This window comes from Tachyglossus aculeatus, chromosome 14 (genome assembly GCF_015852505.1).
Source record: "Tachyglossus aculeatus isolate mTacAcu1 chromosome 14, mTacAcu1.pri, whole genome shotgun sequence".
In the NCBI taxonomy this organism is placed as follows: Eukaryota; Metazoa; Chordata; class Mammalia; order Monotremata; family Tachyglossidae; genus Tachyglossus; species Tachyglossus aculeatus.
In genome coordinates, this window is record NC_052079.1 from 26,660,760 (window position 1) to 26,672,578 (window position 11,819).

The following is an 11,819-nucleotide window of genomic DNA, read 5'->3' on the forward strand; positions in this document are numbered from 1 at the left end:
GGGAAGTACAAGTCGGCAACATATAGGAACGGTCTCTACCCAACAACGGGCTCACAGTCTAGAAGGAGGAGACAGACAACAAAACAAAACACATAGACAGGTGTCAAATAGAATTACAGCTGTATGCTCATGATTAATAAAATAGAGTAGTAAATATGTGCAAATAAAATGGAGTAATAAGTATGTACAAATATATACAAGTGCTATGGGGAGGGGAAAGAGGTAGGGCAGAGGGAGGGGGGAGATGGGAAGGAGGAGAGGAAAAAGGGAGCTCAGTCTGGGAAGGCCTCCTGGAGGAGGTGAGCTCTCAGTAGGGCTTTGAAGGGAGCATGTTTGAAAACCTAGAGAAAGGAACCATCAGAGAGTGAAGGATTGAAGATGGTGATGAAGGAGGGAAGGAAGGGACGTGAGAATGATGGGAATGTAGATGAAGGGGCAGAAGAGAGTTGAGGGGAGGTCACTGGGGAATGTTGGGACCTTGTGTCTAGGAGTTTCAGTTTTGTCAACAAAGTAGTTTGAGAAGTCGTCAGTTTGAGGAGTCACTAGCTGCAAGAGAGAGGGGAGGAGGATTTACTGGGTGCTTTGGGAGGGAGTTACAGCTCTCGAATATTTAAAGGTGGCAGTGAACATGAAAGCTGACAAGGCATGACAACCAGCAATGCTGAGCAGAACAGGCAGAAGTAGAGTAAGCAAAGGTGAATATGAAGTGACAAGAGTCTGTCTGGTGTCTTGGTTTTTGTCTAACTCTGCTCTTCAGGCCAGTCACAGGAGCGGAGGAAGTATGTGGAAGTAAGCCAGGGCAAGGGGCTGGGGATGTGGTATAGATGGAGAAACTGGGAAGGAAGAGAGTTGAGTTCAGTCTGTAGGGTGGTGTTGAGGGCATAGATTTGTTCATCAAGGGACAGGAGGGTAAATAGGGAGTTTGTATGGTATGGTATGATGGTCTGGGATGTGTCAGAGTCTGTGGGGAAAGAAAAAGGCAGTCTTGTAGGCAGGAGTATGAGTGAGGTAGCAGGATAGAAGGTTGCGATCGAAGAGTGCGCTTAGTACAGTGTTAGCTGTACTACAGTTGAATAACTACAATTGATTGAATGAAGAGTGGGATTTCAGAGTTGGTGAGGTGAGAAATGATGGAATGACTGCTGATGACGAGAGCCAATGTAGGTCCAAGTTGGTTTGTGGGTGAGGTCGATGAGGAGATATGCAGAACTGACAAGTGAGATTAAACGGGCATCATAGGGAATATCCATCCTCCTGGATATCGAAGTGACTGAGGATCTGTGTAGAAGAGATGGAGAGAAAGGTATCAGAGTCACTCAGAAAAGTCAGGCGGGGCCAGGACTGTTAAATGATTGCACCTGTTGTAGTGGGTGGTAGAGGCCGATGAAGTGGGCCTCAAACGAAGAGAGGCTGAGGGATGGAGGAGGGTGGGATGGTGCAAAATCTACATCGGGGAGTGAGGAAGGGGCTAAATCCTTCCCCCCACCCCAAGAGTTGGTGGAAATGGAAGAATGGGAAAGAGTGGCAGAAGATACAGAGTCATTAGTCAAACACCAGGATTTGGTGTTAGAGAGGAGAAGGGGTGATTGGGTCAGATTGAGGTAATGCATCAGTGGAACAAGGGTAAAATAGGCTATGGGTGGTGATGGGATGGATTGGTATGAGCTGATGGGATGAGTTGCTGGGGATGGATACTTTGGGGTCGTGGAGAAAAAGGAGAATAAAGACATGATGAGCTGAAGCCGAGGTGGAGGGGAATATGGCAAAGGAACTCAGCTTCCAGTTCAGGTCACAAATAAATACTGCTTCCCGTGGTTCTACAGGTTATTTACTGAGCACTTATTGTGTACAGAGCAATGTACTTAGTGCTTGTGAGGGTGTAATACCCATCCCTGCCCTCCAAGAGCTTAGTCTAGTGGAGCGAAAGAGGTTCTGGACAATGGAAGAGGTTGTGAGCCCACTCGGCTCTTCTAGCAGGAAAGGTGAATTTCTATATACCATTATGTATTTATCAGGCTGATCTTACACATTCTCAGTTTATTCTTCAGCTTTCTGGAGTTTCCTCTGGTAAATCTCAAGCATCTACTGCATGCAAGAAAATTCATAAGACCCATCATTAGTGACAGTACAAGGCAGGAAAATTGAAACCTGACCTTGATGCAATAAGTGACTTTAGGTAACAAACAGGGTAATCATTTTTTCATAGTAGTGCTCATTAACGATGAAATAGATAGGCTTCAGCCTCAAATTAATGATCTAAATTAAATTCCAAATTAAGCAAGTAATAACATTTCAAATTACAATGAGGTAAGACCTGAAATACAGTATTATCATCTCAATCGCTATTTTAAAAATGTAAATAATTCTTCATAGTAATGTGCTAAGGTGACAAAATAACAATTCTGCTTTGAATATATTGAAATGAGTGCTAAGGAAATAGCAAAACCATTTAAATTAAAAGTTTGAGATATTCGGTGTCCTAGAATGATTGTATCCTAGGCATATTTTAATTATGGTTTTAAGTAATTCACAAATGGACCCAAAAGAAGACTAATAGGATTTTAAAGAATGTTATAGGGACAATATATTGAAATGTTTTCACCACTTTCCAATTACTCCAAATAGAAAAATAATATTTAGGAATATTTAAATGAACTCTTCTTGGTTCACAGTGGAAATACTCAGGGACCATTTAATTGCAAAACTTGGGTGTTTTCTTGACTTCCCTTTCCACTCTTTTGTTTCCATAGATTAATAAACCAGTTCTACAGATTAATTAACCAGTTTCTGTTTGTCCACCAGAAAAGCTAGCTGAGGGGAAAAATAAATCAATCAGTACATGGTATTTATTGAGCTCTTACTATGTGCAGAGTACTGTACTAAGCATTTTGGAGAGTACAATTCAACAAAATTGGTAGACCTGTCCACAATAAGCTTAAAGTCTAGAGGAGGCCATAAACTCCATGTTCATTTTTTCAAATGAGGAGTGAGAAATAACAACAAAACTGGAGAATGTGGACAAAGGAAGAAGGCTTTTTAAACAATTTTTACTACACAAAAATTTAAAGTTGGATAAATGAGCTTAAATTTCCACTGGACAAAGTTGATGTGTGCAGTAAGCACTTAACAGATCCAGGAAGGATCCTCAGAGAAAGGTCCTCTGATTGAACCCCTTTTGTAGACTGTTTATTTTTCCTTTATATTTTTCTTTTATTTTCTCTTGGGATTTTTCTTTGTTCCCATATTTACTTTGGGATCTCAGTGCAAGGAAAAATACACTCTCTTGAATGGAAATGGACAACATGACTTTCACCATCTCAACCAGCACTGTGATGATTTGATTTTATTGGGCAAGTGGCCACTTGAGATGCCTGTTGGGAGCCAGCAAATTAGTAGTAGTGTAATAGTAAGAACTGTAGTAGTAATAGTAATAATAGTAGTAATATTTATTGAGCATCCACCGTGTCAAATGGACTTTTAGACTGTGAGCCCACTGTTGGGTAGGGACTGTCTCTATATGTTGCCAATTTGTACTTCCCAAGCGCTTAGTACAGTGCTCTGCACATAGTAAGCGCTCAATAGATACGATTAATGATGATGACTGTACTAAACAGTGTGGTCTATTGGGAAGAGTATGGGACTGGTTGTCAGAAGACCTGAGTTCTAATTCTAAGTTCTAATTCCCTCCTGCCTTCTCTCCTTCCTTCCTTTCCTCCCTCCTTCCTTCATTCCCTCTTTCCTTCCCTCCTTCCTCCCTCCTTCCTCCCTCCTTCCCTTCCTTTATTCTTTATTCTTGTTTCTGTTCATCTATATAGGAGAGGATTGGGATGTCACTATTTAGATATTTGAAACATTTAAATGAAAATGTATTGCAGGTCAAAGCTCAGAGCTCTTTCTTTGGTAATGTTCTATGTTAGCATATAAAGCATATGTTAGCCTTTAAACTTTGGATATAATGCTGGTTGATTTAGAAATACTGCTCTTTTCGCATGATATCCTTTCCATTGAAAATAGAAATATATTCCCTTAATTGGATTAAAATTATCTGTTGTTATTTAATTATTTCTTGTTCATGAATAGATAGGTGGGTTTCCATACACCCAAGGCAGTACCCATTTCATCTTGTTTGGGTGCCTTTCAATTTTATGCCACAGGTGGACAAACTGTGTAGGACTTCTGGGCTTAAAGGCCACACTTTTTCCTATCTGTTCTCTTCATTCATTTATTCATTCAATCGTGTTTATTGAACGCTTACTATGTGCAGAGCACTGCACTAAGAGATTGAGAAGTACAAGTCGGCAACATATAGAGACGGTCCCTACCCAACAGCAGGCTCAAAGTCTAGAAGGGGAAGACAGACAACAAAACAAAACAAATAGACAGGTGTCAATACCATTAGAATTAATAGAATTATAGCTATATACACATCATTAATAAAATAGAGTAATAAATATGCACCCGTGCTGTGGGGAGGGGAAGGGGGTAGGGCAGAGGGAGGGAGGGGGGCGATGGGGAGGGGAGGAGCTCCAACTCACTGTTTTTGTTCCTTCAAAGCCAGCCTTCTAGCTCTTCCTCACCCTCCCTAAAGGCTGTAAGCTCCCTGTGGGCAGAGATCTCATCTACCAACTTTATTATAGTATACTTTCCCAAGAACTCAATACAGAGCTTTGCACACAGCTCTGAGATTGAATATCATTGATTAAATGGGCAGGGAATGGATCTGACAATTGTGTTATGTTGAACTTTCCCAAGTGCTTAGTATAATGCTCTGCACACCGTAAATGTTTATAAACATAAATGATAAATTCATTCTTCTTCCTCTATTCCCTTACTCTCACTCTTGCCTCGGCTTGGACCTCCCTTCCTTTCCACGTATATATTCCACCTCCTCCTCTGACAAGCTTTCCCTGATTAATTTTGCAGCACACCGAGTCACTGACACCCTCTCAGCCATTTCTAGCACTTATGAACTTATCCTCTTTACCGTCACGCATATTTGTCCACTTTATTTTTACCTCTCTTGTTGTAAATATTTTTATGTTCATCTCCCTTGTTAAAGAATAAACTCCTTGTGTGGAAGGAATGTGACATTTTATCATTCAGTACTTCCCAAGCACCCAGTACCATGCAAAACACAAAGTGGATGCTCAATAAATGTGGCTACTACTACTGCAGCTGCTACTTCTTCTACTGCTACTACTACTACTGTTACTATTAATAATAATAATAATAATAGTAATAATGATGATGATGTTAAGCGCTTACTATGAGCCAAGCACTGTTATAAGCACTGGGGGAGATACAAGGTAGTCAGATTGTCCCACGTGGGGCTCACAGTCTTAATCTCTATTTTACAGATGAGGTAACTGAGGCACAGAGAAGTTAGGTGACTTACCCAAAGTCACACAGCAGACAAGAGGCAGAGCCAGGATTAGAAACCACAACCTCTGACTCCCAAGCCCATGCTCTTTCCACTGAGCCACGTTGCTTCGCTGTTACTCTCGTCGTTACTTGTAAGTGCAGCTTTCTGCTCTAGTCTTATTGGGAAAATCTAGGATCCCAGTAATACTATTAAAAGTCCCATAATGATTGGAAATATCCCTTATTTTGAGATCAAGAAAATGTTCTGGGATTTATAGTTCCCGAAAAATGAATGCATCCTCTTGGACTCATTTTTAATAGACGGTACCTCAGTGGTGAGAGTTGTTTCAGGGGAACTGCTCCCTCTCACCTCCCCCACCCCCATGAAGAAGCTGAGAGAGAAGTGGATAAAGCACTGAAGTGACCACAGAGATGGCCATTTCACGGGGAGGGACCTCAACATTCATTTCTAATCCAGTCTGGGCTCAGGCTAACCTTGGGCAAGTCAGTTCACTCTTCTCTGCCTCAGTTATCTCATCTGTAAAATGGGGATTGATATTATGAGCCCCACATAGGACAGTGACTGTGTACAGCACTATTTATTTTATCCACCCCAGCACTTAGTACAATGCCTGGCACATAGTAAGTGCTTAACAAGTACCCAAATTTTTTTTAAAAATATTTTAATTCTAGACAAGATTTGTTTTCAAATGCCCTAATGAGGTGAAGAGTGGGGCTGGGCTGTGGATGGGGAGAAGATGAGAGCATGGAGAGTAGAAGGATGATTGGCTATGCTTGACTCCATTTTGCTTTGCCTCACATATGTGAACTCTTTAGAAATAATAAAGATCAATTTAAAAAATCTTATAATTAAGGGGAACTTTTGTGTTTGAATCAAAAGCACACAGAGCCCTTCATATTAAAATTATCTGCACACTTTTCCAAATTGCCAACGTTTTGAGTTTAATGCAGGAATATAATTGTATTTGAAATTTTATTGGCAAGAGTACTCAGGCCTATCTCCATGCTCTGTCTCCTGATTTTAGGGTCACTGTGGGGCTGCTGGAAAAGAATATTTATTATTATTAAATAATGGTATTTGTTCAGTGGTTACTATGTGCCAAGCACTGATCTTAACACTGGAATAGATAAGCATGGAGTAGCAGATAGAGCACAGACATGGGAGTCAGGAAGTCATGAGTTCTAACTCTGCCTCTGCCACTTTGCTGTGTGACCTTTGGCAAGTCACTTCACTTCTCTGTGCCTCAGTTCTTTCATCTGTAAAATGGGGTTTGAGACTGTGAGCCCCATGTGGGACAGAGACTGTGTCCAACCCAATTTGCTTGGATCCACCCCAACGCTTGGTACAGTGCCTGGCACATAGTAAACCCTCAACAAATTCCATGATTATTATCATTATTATTATTATTAGATAATCAGGATGGACACAGTCCATGATCTGTGTGAGACCATTAGCAGTGTTGCCTATGGGAAAGAGCCAAAGCCGATCTGGGATCTAATCCTGACTCTGCCACTTATCTGCTGTATCACCTTGGGCAAGTCTTTTAACATTACGTCCTTTAGTTTCCGCATCCACTTAAGGACAGGGGACAGGGACTGACTCCAACTTGATTATCTTTTATCTATCCCGGCACTTAATACAGTGCTTGGCATGTAGCTAAGCAGTTAACAGATAACATTGTTTTTATTATTACTATTAGTAACATTAATTTATTTGTGCCATGGATCAAGGAATTCCTAGATTTGGTGGTGCTCTTGAGGTCTAGCCTAAGTAAAGATTTTGCTCTCCAACAAGCATTGCTTCAACAGGCTGAGTTTTTATCAGGTTGGCTTTGGTGCACAGATCAGATCAGGATTTTTCCGGGGCATCTAGTGTTCTGCACACAGTAAGTGCTCAATAAATACCATTGATCAATTAACTGATTGATCTAGCTTGCTGGGGGATGAGGAGAGTGGAGGAGTAGAGGAAAGAGGAGGTCTTGGAATGAAAATAGGCAAGTAGCCAGTGGCATTGAAAATAGGGTTTATTTTATTATAATTTATATGGTGGCATTAAACACTATTCATATGTGTCAGAATGGCTTTTTTTTAAAAGAAATATTGTTTTGGTTCTTTTAATTTAAAACCTACCTTGTTGCAATCTTTATTTAATTAGACTGTAAAGTCCTTGAGAGCAAGCAGTGTGGCTCAGTGGAAAGAGCCCAGGCTTGGGAGCCAGAGGTCACGGGTTCTAATCCCCACTTCACCGCTTGTCAGCTGTGTAACTTTGGGCAAGTCGCTTAACTTCCCTGGGCCTCAGTTCCCTCATCTGGAAAGTGGGGATTAAGACAGTGAGCCCCACTTGGGACAACCTGATCACCTTGTATCCCCCCCAGTGCTTAGAACAGTGCTTCATACATAGTAAGTGCTTAACAAATACCATCATCATTATTATCATTATTACTCTATTAAGCACTTAGCACAGTGCTCTTCTCACAGTTAGCATTTATGATTGATTTAACGTTTTATACCACTGTCGCTTAGAACTGTGCAATATAGCTTTGCAGGTTTCACCCATTACTATTCCTCTGGATTCATTCATTCATTCAATCGTATTTATTGAACGCTTACTGTGTGCAGAGCATTGTACTAAGCGTTTGGGAAGCACAAGTCAGCAACATATAGAGACGGTCCCTACCCAACAACAGGCTCACAGTCTAGAAGGGGGAAGACAGACAATACAAAACACGTAGACAGGTTCACCATAGCCTTCTTGCAGACAAACAGCAACACCTCTTATTCCGTACCTAGCACTCGTTCTGTTCTTTGGCCTTACCAATGCAAGATTTGTTCCTTTTATTTTAAGCTAATCACTTCCTGAGAAAAGTCTGAACAAACTAAAGTCCTTCTGGGCCTAGTTCTGAATCTGAAATTGCTTCGAACAAATTCCAAACAGTAACGTATCATCTTAATGTTTCCCGGAAGGGAAAAGTAAACTACCACTCGAATAGTAAATAGTAAATAGTAAAATACCGCTCTGGATGCTTTGCAAATGAAGCAGTTTGACCTAGTGGAAATAATAATAATATTAATAATTATGGTATTTATTAAGTGCTTACTATGTTCCATGCACTGTTCTAAGCTGGGGTAGATACAAAGTTATCAGGTTGTCCCATGTGGGGCTCACAGTCTAAATCCCCATTTTACAGATGGGGGAACTGAGACCCAGAGAAGTTAAGTGACTTGCCCAAAGTCACACCGCTGACAAGTGGCAGAGCCAGGATTAGAACCCATGACTCCCAAGCCTGTCTCTTTTCACTAAAGAACCTGGGCCTGTGATTCAAAGGGACTGGGGTCTAATCATGACTCCTCCAATAGTTTGCTGTGTGACCTTAGGCCAACCACTTAACTTCCCTGTGCCTTAGTTTTCTCATGTGTAAAATGGAGGTTCAATACCTGCTCTCCATCCTCCTCAGACTGAGAACCCCATGAGGGACAGGGACCATGTCCAGTGTGATTAATTGTACCTACCCCAGTGTTTAGAACAGTGCTCGAAACATAGTAAGCCCCTAACAAATACCATCATTATTAATATCATCATTATTGTGTTTGACAATAGTTTGGGTAGGCAGATGTAACTCATCATTTTCCATGTGCATTCAGATCAGAAGTCATTATTCAAATCTATATTCTTGTGTTTAGGGTGAATTTGGGTTCTGTTCAGCTTGGTTAAAAAAAACAAAACAATAACGGGTAGCGAAAGATTCACATGATGTATGGAATTTTCACAATCTTGATTAGATTTTGAATTGTCCCCTCGGTGGTTTGGGAATTGCAAAGCACTGCCATAGAATGAGTAATAATAGAAAATAACTCATTAATGTCTGTCAGCCCTTGGCTCTGCTCCAGTGCCTGCAGCTTGGTGTCTGCTGAGAAGACAGTTTGCTGCATTTTATTCATCTCTGAACTTGGACGTAAAAGATTGCCTGGATTTCAGCGGGCTAATGCATTCCTGGCTTGTCCAAAGTTATAATGTCATGAAATGCCAATAGCAGCGTTAAATCTAAAATATTTTGGCATTTCACATTTTGTGTTTCATTTTAAATCCAGTGTTATGAGGAAAGAATGTTTGGGGTTTTTGGCTCATAGTTACGAAGGCATCAACAATACTTAATTCGTGAATTGAGGGACAATGTGCACTAAGGTGCTGAAGGACTGATTAAGGAAAATGGATGATTTTCCAGATTTGGTTGTTTAATATACACAGGTGTCCTGTTTTATGCTGCCGAGTCGTTTCTGACCCATAGCGATGCCAAGGATATATCTCTCCCAGAACACCCCACCTCCCTCTGCAATCTTTCTGGTAATGTATCCGTAGAGCTTTCTTGGTAAAAATACGGAAGGGTTTACCACTGCCTCCTTCCACGCAGTAAATGTGATCCCTGCTCTCTACTCCCTCCCATGCTGCTGCTGCCCAGCACAGGGGAGTTTTGACTTGTAGCAGATTGCCTTCCACTCTCTAGCCACTGCCCAAGCTAGGAATGGAATGGATATGCTTCTGCTTGATTCTCCCTCCCATAGTCATGACTGGTAGAGCACTGGAAATTCTCCAGGTGTGACCCTGAGAGGGGAATATCCACAGCTATATGACCCAAATTGTCTGCTTTGGATAATGGCAGTACATTTTCATGGGAGTATTAAGAAATTGGGAAGAGTTCGATTTCTGGTTGTCCACGTTATGATGAATGGCACTTAAGACATCCCTTCCTTTACTCCCCGTTTCAGGTCTACAACATTGGGTCTGCTTATGTGATGCTAGACTCATAAGATAAATTGCATGACCCCTCCACCATCATAGCTTTCCTGATCTCCCTTTCTTCGCTCATCCCCTGTGTCCTCATGCCCTCTTGTCTCTCCACTCTGTTCAATGTTACTAATCAATCATTCAGTCAGGCAAGCAAAAGTAGTTATTGTGCATCTACTCTGTGAGGAGCCCTGCACTAAGAGCTTTGTAGAGTACAGAACCAGGGTTCCTGCGCTCAAGGAACTTTCATCCTAGTGAGGGAGGCAGACACTAAAATTAAGTTACAGATAGGAGGAAGTAATAAAATACAAAAATATGTACATTAAAGCTCGTGGGTTAGGAGTAAGAACCCAAGTATTTAGTTCTTGTGTGTATGCTAAATAAATTGGCAGTAGGAGGGATCTAAAAGGGGGAGATTAGAAAGTAATCAGGGAAAGCCTCATAGAGGACATGCGCTTCGAAAGGACTTAGAATGTGGAGAGAATAGTGTTCTCCCATCATCATCATCATCAATCATATTTATTGAGCACTTACTGTGTGCAGAGCACTGTACTAAGTGCTTGGGAAGTACAAGTTGGCAACATATAGAGACGGTCCCTACCCAACAGTGGGCTCACAGATGGGAAGAGGGAGAGAGTTCCAGGCAGAGAGGAGTGGGACACAGTCAATAGGTTGGTTTGAAGGAAACAAAGTGTGTGAGCTGGGGTAAAGTGAGAGTACAGAAAGAGCATGAGCTTTGGAGTCAGAGTTCATGGGTTCAAATCCCGGCTCTGCCAATTGTCAGCTGTGTGACTTTGGGTAACTCACTTAACTTCTCTGTGCCTCACCTCATCTGTAAAATGGGGATGAAGACGGTGAGCCCCCCATGGGACAACCTGATCGCCTAGTAACCTCCCCAGTGCTTAGAACAGTGCTATGCACAGAGTAAGCGCTTAATAAATGCCATTATTATTATTATTATTATTTATAAGAGGGAGAAAGGTAATTGTTTGCTTTAAAGCCAGTGGTTAGGAGTTTCTGCTTAATGTGAAGAGGAATGAGCAACTATAAGAGGTTTGGGAAGTAGGGAAATGTGTACTAAGTGCCATTGTAGAAAAATGATCTAGGCAGTAGTGTGGACTGGAGAAGGGAAAAACTTGAAGGAGGGAGGCTAGTGAGGCGTAGACAAGATGGGATATAGCAAGCACGTGGACCAGAGTGGTGGCTGTTTGGATGGAGAAGAAGGGGCAGACTGTGGAAACGTTATGGAGGCAGACACTAAAAATGGGCGTTGAAAGAGAGGAAGGAATCAGAGCTAATGCCAAGATTATGGGTGATGGCTGTCCTCTTTGAAATCCACCAGAAATGGTATGTCCACCATCCAATTTCTTCAGAGAGCGCCTTCTGTGTTAAATGGAAGCCCTTGGTAAGCGGTCTGTTAATTAGATACTCTGGAGCCACGTGGTATGGCTCAGTGGTAAAAAAAACCCTATTAGGTATCATGCTTAGGTATCACATCACAAGGCAGGGTCACTAGTAGCTGCCAGGAATGTCCTCTGATAGAATTAATCAGTCAATCAGTCAGTGGTACTCATTAAGTACATACTGTGTGCAGAGCATTGTGCTGATTACTTTGGAGAGTACAATATAATGGACCTGGTAAACACAAGGAGGA

The 11,819-nt window shown here is 41.6% G+C and overlaps 1 non-coding gene across 1 annotated transcript; it reads right to left on the minus strand.

The window, feature by feature from the left end:
- Positions 1 to 9,854: 9,854 nt before the first annotated feature.
- On the minus strand, positions 9,855 to 9,992 carry LOC119937295. Its single transcript, XR_005453972.1, has one exon. It is a non-coding gene; the product is annotated as a small nucleolar RNA SNORA7 (small nucleolar RNA).
- Positions 9,993 to 11,819: the final 1,827 nt, after the last annotated feature.